The sequence below is a fragment of the Hakea prostrata genome, chromosome 10 (assembly GCF_041222555.1).
Source record: "Hakea prostrata isolate BN-2017 chromosome 10, UWA_Hpros_2, whole genome shotgun sequence".
Lineage (NCBI taxonomy): Eukaryota > Viridiplantae > Streptophyta > Magnoliopsida > Proteales > Proteaceae > Hakea > Hakea prostrata.
In genome coordinates, this window is record NC_142609.1 from 11,059,983 (window position 1) to 11,072,441 (window position 12,459).

The following is a 12,459-nucleotide window of genomic DNA, read 5'->3' on the forward strand; positions in this document are numbered from 1 at the left end:
ATTCACTTCCCAACTTGCCTATTCATTTTCCACTTTTGTGTAAAACTGTCACCACAAATGAAGTTTCCCCTACAAATAAAGCAAGCATTGCTGAAAGTACATGCCTTCTAATATAATTATTTTTAGAGACAATCTCTAACAAGCGTTGCCATATTTTTCCCACGCTTTATACAGGTGTTGCCATATATTCATTTTCCACGATGGTTTCTTGAGCACCGTCAGTGACTACGATATTTCGCGACGGTTTTCCATAAACTATCGGGGAAAATGGATATATGGTGATGGTTTTGTAACCCTCGGGAAAAACCGTAGCCAAAAATTCCTTTTCTTGTAGTGGGGATAAATGTGGGTTAGAAATATATTGCAAAACACTAAAAAGCAGTAGTGTAACTGAGGATAGGGTTCTAAACATGGAATCAGTGATAACTCCAAGAACATCCAAGTCAGTCTTTAGATCCAAAAACAACAAATTTTAGGGGGTTTGAGTGTAAATCAGCCATTTTGGTTTCCAAGTATGGTGTTGACATGGAAGGCAATGTTTACGAAGGAAATCAGGTTTCCAATGCATTCAGAATTTGATCCCACCATTGCTCCAATTGTTTAGTAGTGAAATTCATGGAGACATTTGTTTACTCTCTTCAATTGAGAGACATATATACATGGTAAAACATATGGGTTCAGATGGATAACAACACTGTGTGTATGGCCAATCCAGGATTCATCGTCTCTTAATGAGTCACACCCATTAAAGATAGTGTGTTTGGGATAATTGAAGACTACTGCAAATTTGATTTCATGACTTTCAAAGTCATTAACCAATTACATGGCCAGAAAGGATTATCATGAAGAGATCACCAAAGACTTGGAAAGGACATAGATGAAATACATAACAAAAAGAAATAAATCATGATTGCAAATCATGTAGAGAGTGTCACATACCCTGGATATATGATTTGGCACTTGATAGAGTAGTTATATCAAGAAAATGTTTTCCATTTGAGGGTCAATTGGTCTCCAGTATGTTGCTTCATCAATCTCACAATCTTCCCATTGTGATGCCCTCACTAGATAAAGAGGGGGACAAACAGAAGAGAGGAAGAATCAAGGGTGTTAGCATTCTCTTTTGATATATCCATTTAAGAAAGCAAAGAAATAGAAATCTGGGAGTAGGGGGATAGGGGAGACGTGAAGAAGGGTACTGATCAAAGGAAATTACCATGAACCAAGGTGATAACATCTTCGAGGGATCAACGGTAGAAATCTTTTGCTAGTGTTTTGAGTACCGCAAAAATGCATCAGAAAATACTTCCAACTTCATATCTTTAAATTTAAGAGATGTCAACAATATTCAAAGGAACCAATTTTAACCATTTATCCTAAAGGTTAAGGTAGGGTATGGCAAGTGAAAAAGCAAGTGAAAAACCTTGTATCCCCTACCTTGATGTGGCTAAATCGGTAAGCCCTAATGCAAGTTTTGAGTATGAGTCAGACAGGTGAAAAGGTTATAGACTAGGAGAGAAGAAAACTATTTTCATAGGTGCACAAATGAGGAGGCAGATTTCCCACTTAGACATAAAAGCAGAGAAGTGTGATTCCCATCTTATGAGCCTTTCAGCTTTTGAGAAATTCTAATCATTGTAACTAGAATATCTTAGATTCTGAAACTTTCTTTGTCACAATTACCCAATAATGATCCATGCACCAACGCTAGCATAAGATAACAAACAAAGAAAAGAAATGTGAGAACTTATAACAAGGGGATAAGGTAAACTCGAAAGATAGATTAAAACAACTGCGAAATATAGACATTTACCAAAATGTAGAATTAAAACCCAAAATTGGGAGGAAGTGGCTAGGCTTCCACATGTTTTGACCAGCATGGATTACCTCTTCAACGAATAACAATTCAGAAGTGATAACATGCTTTAAAAACATAAATGTTTGTTAGGAATACATTGTCAAAGACACTCAATAGCAACACATTAGGATCTGTGTACAAACTAAATAACAAACCACTAGCCACACAGCCTATTTGACCCACTGTTTCCATTCCTAGACACTTGAACACACTCAAGATGGGGTTTTACAGTCAGTACCAATGGAATCAATCTCCAAGAACTATGTAGACAATTTTAAAACATGAAATTTAGGATGAAAGTGGTCAATGTGGACATAACTGGTCTCCAAGCACCTTATCTTCAAGTGAGTCATGCCCATGGAGATACAAAGTATGGTTGGGCATCGATTATGACAGTGTGTGTGAAAAGTCCAAGGTTGCCATGACAACCCAACTAATTGACCAATACGTACATTCCCAAAGGAGTTCCATGAAGAGAGCACCAAAAACTTGCAAGGAGAACTTCCGGATTACGTATAACAAGGAATAGAGTTTTTAAGTTTCAAGTAGAGAGTATCAACATACCCTAAGCTTATGATCTGGCCATTGGAGAGAGCACCAAAGGAGTTCCATGAAGAGAGCACCAAAGACCTGCAAGGAGAACTTTCGGATTACGTATAACAAGGAATAGAGTTTTTAAGTTTCAAGTAGGGAGTATCAACATACCCTAAGCTTATGCTCTGGCCATTGGAAGAGTGCTATAAAAAAATGCCCTGCTTTGAGGGTCATTTAACTAGGCGGTTCTTTGCTTCAATTCCACAATGTTCCTCTTGCCATGCTCTCACTAGATAAAGAGGCGGTGAAAAGGTGATAATGGTGGTTATTTAACATTCTTCTTATAAATACATTATAAAAAAAATATTAAAAAAATAGAAGAAAAAAGAATAATAGATTGGTACAGAGGAGGGAACTATGATGCAGGATTCTAGCAAGCAATTTACCATGAATTCTAGTATCACATCTACAAGTGCCAAGCTTAGAATTTCTAGCTAGAGTATTGGGACCACCAGGTTGTGCTATTTTTTACATTAGAATAGATGTCAACAGTTCATCCACAGAAGAAAAAAAACACTACCATTTATCTAACATATCACACAAAAGCTTACCTGTAAGCCATAATAGAGCAGTGTCACTATTGTGTCAATGTCCCCCTTCAATATCATACTCATGAACAAAATATGTATCATGATTTCTATGGCATCCTCTGTTCACCACTAACTGAAAAATAAAAATCACTTTGTTGTTTAAAGTATACCTATAAAATGCTAAAAAAAATGGAGATATATTCTTGAAAACTAGATTGAAATTAAATAGTATAAATTGGTAGAAAGTTGACCTTGAGTGCTTTTAGCTAATTTTGAGAGTAGTCTCAAATGAATTTATTTAATTCCCATTAGTCAAATTGACTCTTTAATGTCATTCAGGTCACCTATAGTAATAGACTGAAAATGCTCCACAAATGTTGGTCGAAAAAAATGTAGATCTTTTGATACTTGACACATAGTTGGACGAGATCGTGGGTTGTTGCATAAGCATGCAATCGCTATTTTCACAATAGAAATAAGATGCCTTGCAATATTCTGACTAGGTGGAAAAATGAGGCGTGGGTCTAATATGTCCCGTAATAGTATCTTTTGACCAACTGGTGATGTTAAAGAAGAGATGAGTTCCATTGGATGACTTCCCATAATTATTTCCAATGCCACTACTCCAAAACTATATACATCACACTTATCAGTTAATATCATGGTGTAAGCAAGCTCTGCAAGAGAAAAAGAAAATATGTTAGTGAAAATGTATAAACAAACAAATAATTTTTACAATAGAAATAACAAATTAGTATATATTTTAAATTTTATATATGAAAGAGAATGGTTTAGGCACCGACATACAGGGGCGGACCTAGGGGGGGGCCATGCCCCCCCCCCGGATTATTAAAAATTTTATGCATATTCCCTTAATTCCTTTAATTTTTCCGGTTTTTTTTCTTCCGACATGTGAAATGTCACTATTTGCCCCCCCCCCCCAATATTGTGAACAATTTTTAAAGGTAAAATGACGGGTATAAACGTCATTCCTAATAAAAAAATAATTCATCAATCCCTATTTATTCTCTCCTCTCTTCTCTCTCATCTTTTCTTCCTATTTATTCTCTTCTATTTCTATAAACATGAGTTAAAGGAAATTTTTGAAAAAAAAAATCTTATTAGGTATTCAAAAATCAAAATGTTATTTCTAATTAAAAACTAACTCTTCAATCCCTATTTATTCTCCTATCTCCCCTCTCCTCTATCCTCTTTTTTCCTATTTATTCTCTTCCCTTTCTATAAGTGTGGCTTAAGAAAATTTGAAAAAAATCTACTCCACAATTAGGTCTCTTTCTCAATTTATTTATTGTTTCTCTTTTCTTATTTTGTTATTCTTTTTATTTGATTTTATATTCTATGTTTCTTTATTTCTTCTGCAATTTTTGTTATTTGATTTTGTATTGTGAATAAAATGTCTATAGTTAGTAGGTAACTAACTACCATTGATTTGCATCTCTTACCTAAAAAAAATTTTTGGTTTACATCTCTTACCAAAGAAATTTTTTGTTTGCATCTAACTTTTTAAGGTTGAAGTCATGTGTATATTTTTTTTATATTGTTGCTTTAATTTTACCTATATTTTGTCCCAAAAAAAATATCATTATCAATAATTTATCTTTTTCTTTTTCAAATATTTGTGGGCCCCACAAAATGTATGTGGGTCTATTATTTAATTTAATAAAATAGTTTAGAGGTGGGACCCCAAATGGGAAGGTTATCTGGCCTTCATTCTTCGCCCCCCCCCCCCACTATTGCATCCTGGGTCCGCCACTGCCAACATAGCCTCCCAACAAAAATTGTGGAGGTAAAACTCCATAGGAAAACTGCCCCCCTCCACCCGAACTTTGTTTGCGCGGAAGTCTTTGGTACGGGTTCACCCTTTTTTAAAAAGAATGGTCTAGACATACCAGTTGACAATTAAGGCTCAACTTCTTAATGATTTACTCTTTGTTAATCCATATTTAAGTAGTCTAACACTGCTCTATATTTTTAATGTTTTTATATTTTTTCTTATTTTTTCACAAATATATTTTATTTCTTTTCAACTTATTCTTCCTTCTTATACAAAACCCATTAAATTTAATTAGATACATTTATTCTTTATTTCTTCCTCCCAATTTTATCAAAAATTGATTAAACATGATAATATAAATATTTTTTATTTTCACTAAAGGAGAAATGGAAATATGAATAAAAAAATCCAAACAAAAAATCACACAAAAGAGGGGGAAGTTAAAAAAAAAAATGCTTCTAATCAAGTTCAATATGTTTCTATAAACAAGGAAAAAGAGAAAGCGAAAATGAGAAAATTTTTGCTTTTAATAGATTAAAGTGATAAAAATAAAGAGTAATTGGCCATGTAAATTATTAAGGAAAAAGAGAGGTAATAGTTTAATTTTCTTTTTCTTCTTTTTTGTTAGGTTCTGAGGTTCTTCTAGACTAGTTTATGCGCACTTCAACTACATCATTAGGGTAGGTTTTATATATAATTTAAATTGAGTATCAAGAATAATCGAACCCCGGCCTCTGCACTAAGAGGGTTGATTGTTGCCAATGCCCAATGGGCCAACTCTTTGGCGGTTAGTTAAAAAATTTGTAAAGCTTTACTTCATATATTAATAAGTAACCTTGAGATCTATTGTACTTCAAATTGGAGTCAATCCAATAGAGTCTATGGCAAAAACATGTGACCCATAAAGACCTCTCATCTCATTGAAAGAAATTTGTTCCTAGTATTCAATAATTTTAGTATAATATAAATGATTTTCATAGGTAAAACATTGTTTCTCTACTGTTTATGGTAACAAATTTTTATTATTGGTCAAAATACAATTTCGAAAAACAATAAAGGATTAGTTAACTAATCCACATAATTAATGGCTCCATTTGGCAACAATTAGAACCTGCTTAAGGACCACCTATAAGTTCTAGTATTTTAAAAAGGATAAAGATTGTGCTTAAGTTATCTCAGTGCTTATTCCTATAGAAGATTTTAGTTTAAATGTCTTTATCTCTATCAACGATAAGATTTTGATTTTGATTTTGATTTTGATTTATTATTATTATTATTATTATTTTTTTTTGATAAACTTGGTTTTATGCATAGAAGAAATTACAATGACAACAATATGTTTTGGATCAACATGGTAAAAGTCATATCTCATGGTATGAGGATTCTACTAACCATTCAAGATTAGCTCTATTAAATTTCTAAAATACACGGTATGTAGGACATATAATTCTACTTAACAAAAACAATATATTTTCCAAGGATTTATTTGCTCCAATGAAGAGAAAAATAATTTATAAAATATTCTAGGATAATTACTATTGGCCCCTTGTACTTTGATTTTATTACTAGTGAATCCCCTTCAAAATACAACCCACCCCCCCCTATATAATTACTAGCCCCCACCGAAGTCCTTTAGCGGGGCCTTTATTTTCTCAAAAACCCCAAAACACCTACCTTTATTTATTACCTTTTTATCAACTTATTTAAAATTAATAAATATAACAGCTTTAGGGGTATTTATTTTCTATCCAAAAATGAAAGAGAAAAATAATTTATAAAATATAATAAGATAGATCATGAAATGTAGTAGGGCTTTTTTTCTTTTCTTCTTTTTTACTTCCAACCCTCTTTATATATATATATATATATATATATATATATATATATATATATATATATATATATATATATATATATATATATATATATATATATATATATATATATTTTTTTATTATATTATTTTTTTAAAGTTTCTAATATGTACCCATCCTAATTTAACAGTTATTTATCAAGAAACTTTAAGAACTTATCAAGTAGTATAAGCTTCGTAACATATAAATTACAAGATGGCAATTCAAAAATAATTAGGATCAAAATAAGCTAAAATATAATTTTTATAAAATTTTAATGATTATACATTAAAATTCCTAAAATTTTAATAGGATGTATGAGATTTAAAACATATCTTTTCTATTTTATCCATATCACTTAAGTTTTTTTCTATTAAATCACTTAATCAAACATAATATTTGTACACATCCTAATTTATATAATGCATTAGTTCAATAAACAAGAATTTAACCGTTATTTAGCGAAGATACTTTAAGAACTTATCAAGTAGTATAAACTTCATAACATACAATACAATGACAATTCTAAAATAGTTAGGATTAAAATAAAATAAAATATTATTTTTATAAAGAATTTAATGATTATACATTAAAATTCTTAAAATTTAAATAGGATGGATGTATGAGATTTTATGAGATTTTAAAACATATATGTTCTATTTCATCCATATTTAAATACAGGTATTTTAATAGCCCAATTCAATAAGCACTACGTCTTAAATATCATACTAAAAATTAAGAAGGCCTATAAAAATTACAATAAAAGTATAATAAAAAGAAAACATAAAATTAAATACCTGGAGCAATATATCCATGAGTTCCTTTAAGTGACGTCCAATTGGATGAGTCTGCATTTAAGAGTCTGGCAATACCAAAATCGGATACTCGAGCCTCAAGTTCCAAGTCTAGCAATATATTTTTGCTTGAAATATCCCGATGAATTATTGGTGGAGTACAATCATGATGCAAATAGGACAAAGCATTTGTAATACTTTCTATGACGTTTACTCTTTTCAGCCAATCCAACTCCATTGCCGTTGCTTCATTGCTTAAGATATGAGCCAAACTTCCTTTTCCCATGTACTCATAAATAAGAAACATGTATCGTGGATGTGAACAAAACCCGTAAAGTTTGATAATGTTTCGGTGCCTAATGTTTGTTAACACACGCATCTCATTTTCAAAGCTTTCATCAATTATCACATTGTCTTCCAATGGATGAAACTTTTTCAAGGCTACCACATGACCTGTAGGTAGGACTGCTTTGTAAACACTCCCATAAGTTCCAGTTCCAACACAATATTTAATGTCAAAATTCTCTGTTGCTTGGATTATGTCATCATAAGCAATCTTGCCATCAAAATTCCATATTGACAATATATTGCCATGATTTCTTCTTATTGCTTCTGCTTTTCTTTTTTGATTACCTTTCTTCAAGAAGAAAACGACAACAATGATCGCAAATGCAAGGATTGCTATTCCTATCAAAGAACCAATGATGGATATGGAGACTTTATGTCTATTTTTTCTATATCCTTCATTTATACTAGATCAATTGCAAGGAAAAAGACCTTGATATTCACCACATAACCCTTTGTTGTTACTAAATGTTTGTGGTGAAGCAGCATGTTGGAAAACCTTGTTATTAGGAACTTCACCATTCAATTGATTATAAGGCAAATCAAAAGATACCAATTATCACATTGTCTTCAAGAGAAGGGGGTATAGATCCTGTGATAATATTGTGGGATAAATTCAAAACTTCCAACATTTTCAGCTTTGCAAGTTCTGTTGGTATCGTTCCCCCTAATGAGTTATGGTTAAGATCCAACTGAACTTGTAGGGATACTAGATCACCAATTTGAGATGGAATATTTCCACTCAGTGAGTTGCAGCTTAAATTTATTGAGATTAGTTTGGAGCATTGACCAAGTTGTGCAGGGATTGATCCGATTAGCCGATTTGATGATATATCTAGAACCTCTAGATTGATTAATTTGCCAATTTCAACTGGTATATGCCCTAAAATTTTATTCTCACTTAAATTCAAATTGACCAAGTTGGATAAGCTACCAAGTTCCTTCGGTATTTCGCCAACAAGTCTATTGAAAGAAAGGTCAAGTCGTCCAAGTTGAGTTAATTGACCAATCTCAACTGGTATCTTTCCACTGATATTGTTTCTAGAAATCTTTAGTGTTGACAAATTCTTGCATTCTCCCCAATTTGCTGACAGCTCTCCATAGAGCTTGTTGTGACTGATATCAATGTAGTTAAGATGTGGGTGTACACCAAAACTATTATTTATATTTCCAAGAAATTGGTTGTCATCAAGTCTAACTCTCCTTAGACTTGTACAATTTCTCAAGTCTGGAATAGGACCCAAGAGACTATTGTTTGCGACCACTAATAGTTGAAGTGATCCTCCTTGGCATATTTGTTGTGGTAAGCTTCCAGATAAGAAGTTGCCAAACAAGTCGATCTGTACAATGGAAGCTTGGCTACCTAAGTCTTTTGGAATTGGACCTGATAATTGATTCATATACAAGTAGAGAGTCTCTAGCCTACTTAAATTAGCTAGAGAATGAGGGATCGGACCAATGAGCTTGTTTATGGAGAGTTCCAAGTCAATCAGATTTTTCATTTCTCCAATTTCTGGAGGAATTGGACCAGACAATTGATTATCATCCAAATAGAGGGTCTCTAGTCTACTTAAATTAGCTAGAGAATGAGGGATCGGATCACCAGATAATTGATTATTATCCAAATAGAGAATCTCTAGGCTACTTAAATTACCTAGAGAATGAGGGACTGGACCATTTAATTTGTTATAAGAAAGTGCCAATTGAATCAGATTTTCCATACCCCCAATTTCTAAAGGAATTGGACCAGATAGTTGATTCCTTTGCAAGTAGAGTATCTCTAGTCTACTCAAATTAGCCAGAGAATGAGGGATCGGACCAATGAAAGTGTTTATGGAGAGTTCCAAGTCAATTAGATTTTTCATATCTCCAAATTCTGGAGGAATTGGACCTGATAATTGATTTTTACCCAAGTAGAGCCCCTGTAGTCTACTTAAATTCGCTAGAGAATGAGGGACTGGACCGTTTAATTTGTTATAAGAAAGTGCCAACTGAATCAGATTTTTCAAACCCCCAATTTCTGAAGGAACTGGACCAGATAGTTGATTCCTATGCAAGTAGAGTATCTCTAGTTTACTTAAATTAGCTAGAGAATGAGGCAGCATGCTGGAAAGATTATTGTTGGAGAGATCGAGGTGGATGAGTTTTGTGACAGTACCAGCGTCGAATGGAATGGGTCCAGTGAGTTGATTGACACTGAGATTAAGACGGAGGAGATTAGAAAATGAAGAAAATGTGAAGTTGTGAAGTGTACCTTGCAGCTTTGCTTGGAAAAGGTTAATCTCAACAACGCTTCCAACTTTGTTGCAAGTTATGCCAAACCAGTTGCATGCTGATGATGAGGATGAAGATGACGAGGAAGTGAGGTTCCAAGAACTGAGAGCAGAAAGAGAGTAGTTTTGAAGGGTGGCTTTCCATTTGAGGAGAGCCTCAGCCTCAGCCTTGACTTGGGTTGATGACTGAACAGAATAAGATGTGCTACTTCCCGCAGCAAATGTAGATGAAGAGAAGAGGAGGAGAAGGCAAATAAGAAATGCTATTATGAGAGTTGGGAAGAAGAATAACAAGGATGGAGTAGTACTAGTATTGGAGTAATGAGCCATTCGTAACTTCCACTGTGGTTTGCAGTTTGGTGGTGTGGTATTAGGCAGTTTCCAGAGTGTAATTTATAGAGAAATTAGTGTAGGCCTATATTACTCACAATTGAAGAGGAGGTCTTGGATTGGATTGCACATTGCACATTGCAATGGGTTATCTTCTTCTACTGCTCTGCCTCCTACACTCTTTATTCGTTTGGTCTTCAGTTCTTCCTCGTCTCCAGCGGTAGCTTTTAAAAACAGTAGCTATCGCTTTTAGTAATGGTGCAAAAAGTGGTATGAACATAACCTGCCATTCTGGTTGGTTCTTCACTTTCATTTTAATACCATTTTTGAGTTGTACCTCCTAAAAGTAGTGTCATTTCAAAAGAATTTAAAATATTAAATTGTTATCTTTTTATTACTTCATGCATATCTTCTTGTCAATCAATTTTTGTTTATTGTTAGTGGTGAAGTTCGGTAGGTTGTCACTTTCTTGACATACACTTAAATTCGTGTGACATAAAGATGAACAATTGGTATTTTGTTCTATTACGAACAATATGATTATAATACGTGAATTTTCAAATCATGATTGTGAAGGGTTGGAATTAAAATACGATAAAGCGAAGGGTTGGAGTAGGATAAAGCTGAGGATATCTTGAATCAAGATTCCTTCAAGATTTTCCTTCTCTCCTTTTTATAAAATAGATATTTACATTGCATGAAGCAGTCATGCTTTTAATATATGTAAAATAATAATAATAATAATTATTATTATTATAATAATAATAATTATTATTATTATAATAATAAAATATATAAAAAAAATAAAAATAGAGAAAAGCAATCATTCATGCATTGAAAGCCTAGTAGAGTGTAGAGATTCTTTTCACCCGCCAATTTATCCTTTCACACTCATATGAGACAGTGAGACTCACATTTATTGAGTATGTCCTTGTTAGGCAAAAACAGTGTCAACCCCACACATGTGACCATGGTGAGATATGTCGTGTATGGATTAGATGTTTTGGGATTGTGGGGGTGGATGACCAATGACCAAGTCATTCACTCTTGCTTGTACAGAATAAATCAACAAAACAGACTTTTAAGCTTCCGTTGGAGACGGGAAGAAGACTTCTAAGCAAACAAAACCCAATAAAAAGAACCAAGACCACTAATGACTTTTAAGATGCCATTGGAGACAGGGAAGAAGACTTTTAAGCTTGTGCGTGAGGCAGGGGAGAAGAGGACACCACGCCATTGCATGCCAACCAAACGTTCCTAGCTAGTAAGAAAAAGAACCAAGATCACTAACGTCAGATTAACGTTAAGTTGTGGTTTGGATCTAGATATCTCTAGGTACAATTATAAAAAGATTTTAGATTAGCCTCAGGAAACTCAATTTTGAAGTAATTTAAAAAAATTAATAATAATAATAATAAAATAAAATAAAATAAAATAAACAATTTAGTCAAATTATTGAAGGAAATTAGAGGCACGGGTTGACTTGGAAGTGACTTGAAATGGAGATGTTTTGGGATTGCGGTGGTGGATGACCAATGACCAAGTCACTCACCATTACTTGCTACAAAACAAATCACAAAGACTTTTCAGCTGCCGTAAGAGACGGGGAAGAAGACTTTTAAGCAAACAAAACCCAAGAAAATGAACCAATACCACTAATATCCTATTTAGTTGTGGTTTGGATCTAAATCGCTGCGTAGAATTATCAAGATTTCAGATTAATGTCTACAAACTCAGTTTTGAAGTAATTTTATAAAATGTGGTCAAAGAAATTAGACTTAAGGAAAATTTGATTGGCTTGAGACAAACTCATAAGTATCTATCTGATATAAGCAAACTAGAGGTGTTCTGCTTAGCCGAAAATTGACGATTTGTTTCCAATAAACCTGTATCTAAAAGTACAAAATAGAAGCTTTTGAGATACTTCTAAATTAATGATTAATATGTGATTACAGAGTAGCATGTACAACATGTTGTTATAAAGTTGAAAAAACTAACAAAAATAGAATACATATATTAAGGCTTTGTTAGATCTAGCTTCTAAAACAAACATTGAATACCAAAGTAGAAACTGAAAAATAGTAATT

At 33.1% G+C, this 12,459-nt stretch overlaps 1 pseudogene across 1 annotated transcript; it reads right to left on the minus strand.

Moving 5' to 3' along the window:
- Positions 1–2,757: 2,757 nt before the first annotated feature.
- LOC149001894 (uncharacterized) lies at positions 2,758–10,501 on the minus strand (annotated as a pseudogene). The gene is made up of 3 exons (XR_016170348.1): positions 7,428–10,501; positions 3,234–3,659; positions 2,758–3,115 (listed from the first exon to the last, which is right to left on the minus strand). The product of XR_016170348.1 is annotated as an uncharacterized LOC149001894 (transcript).
- Between the last annotated feature and the right edge of the window lie 1,958 nt (positions 10,502–12,459).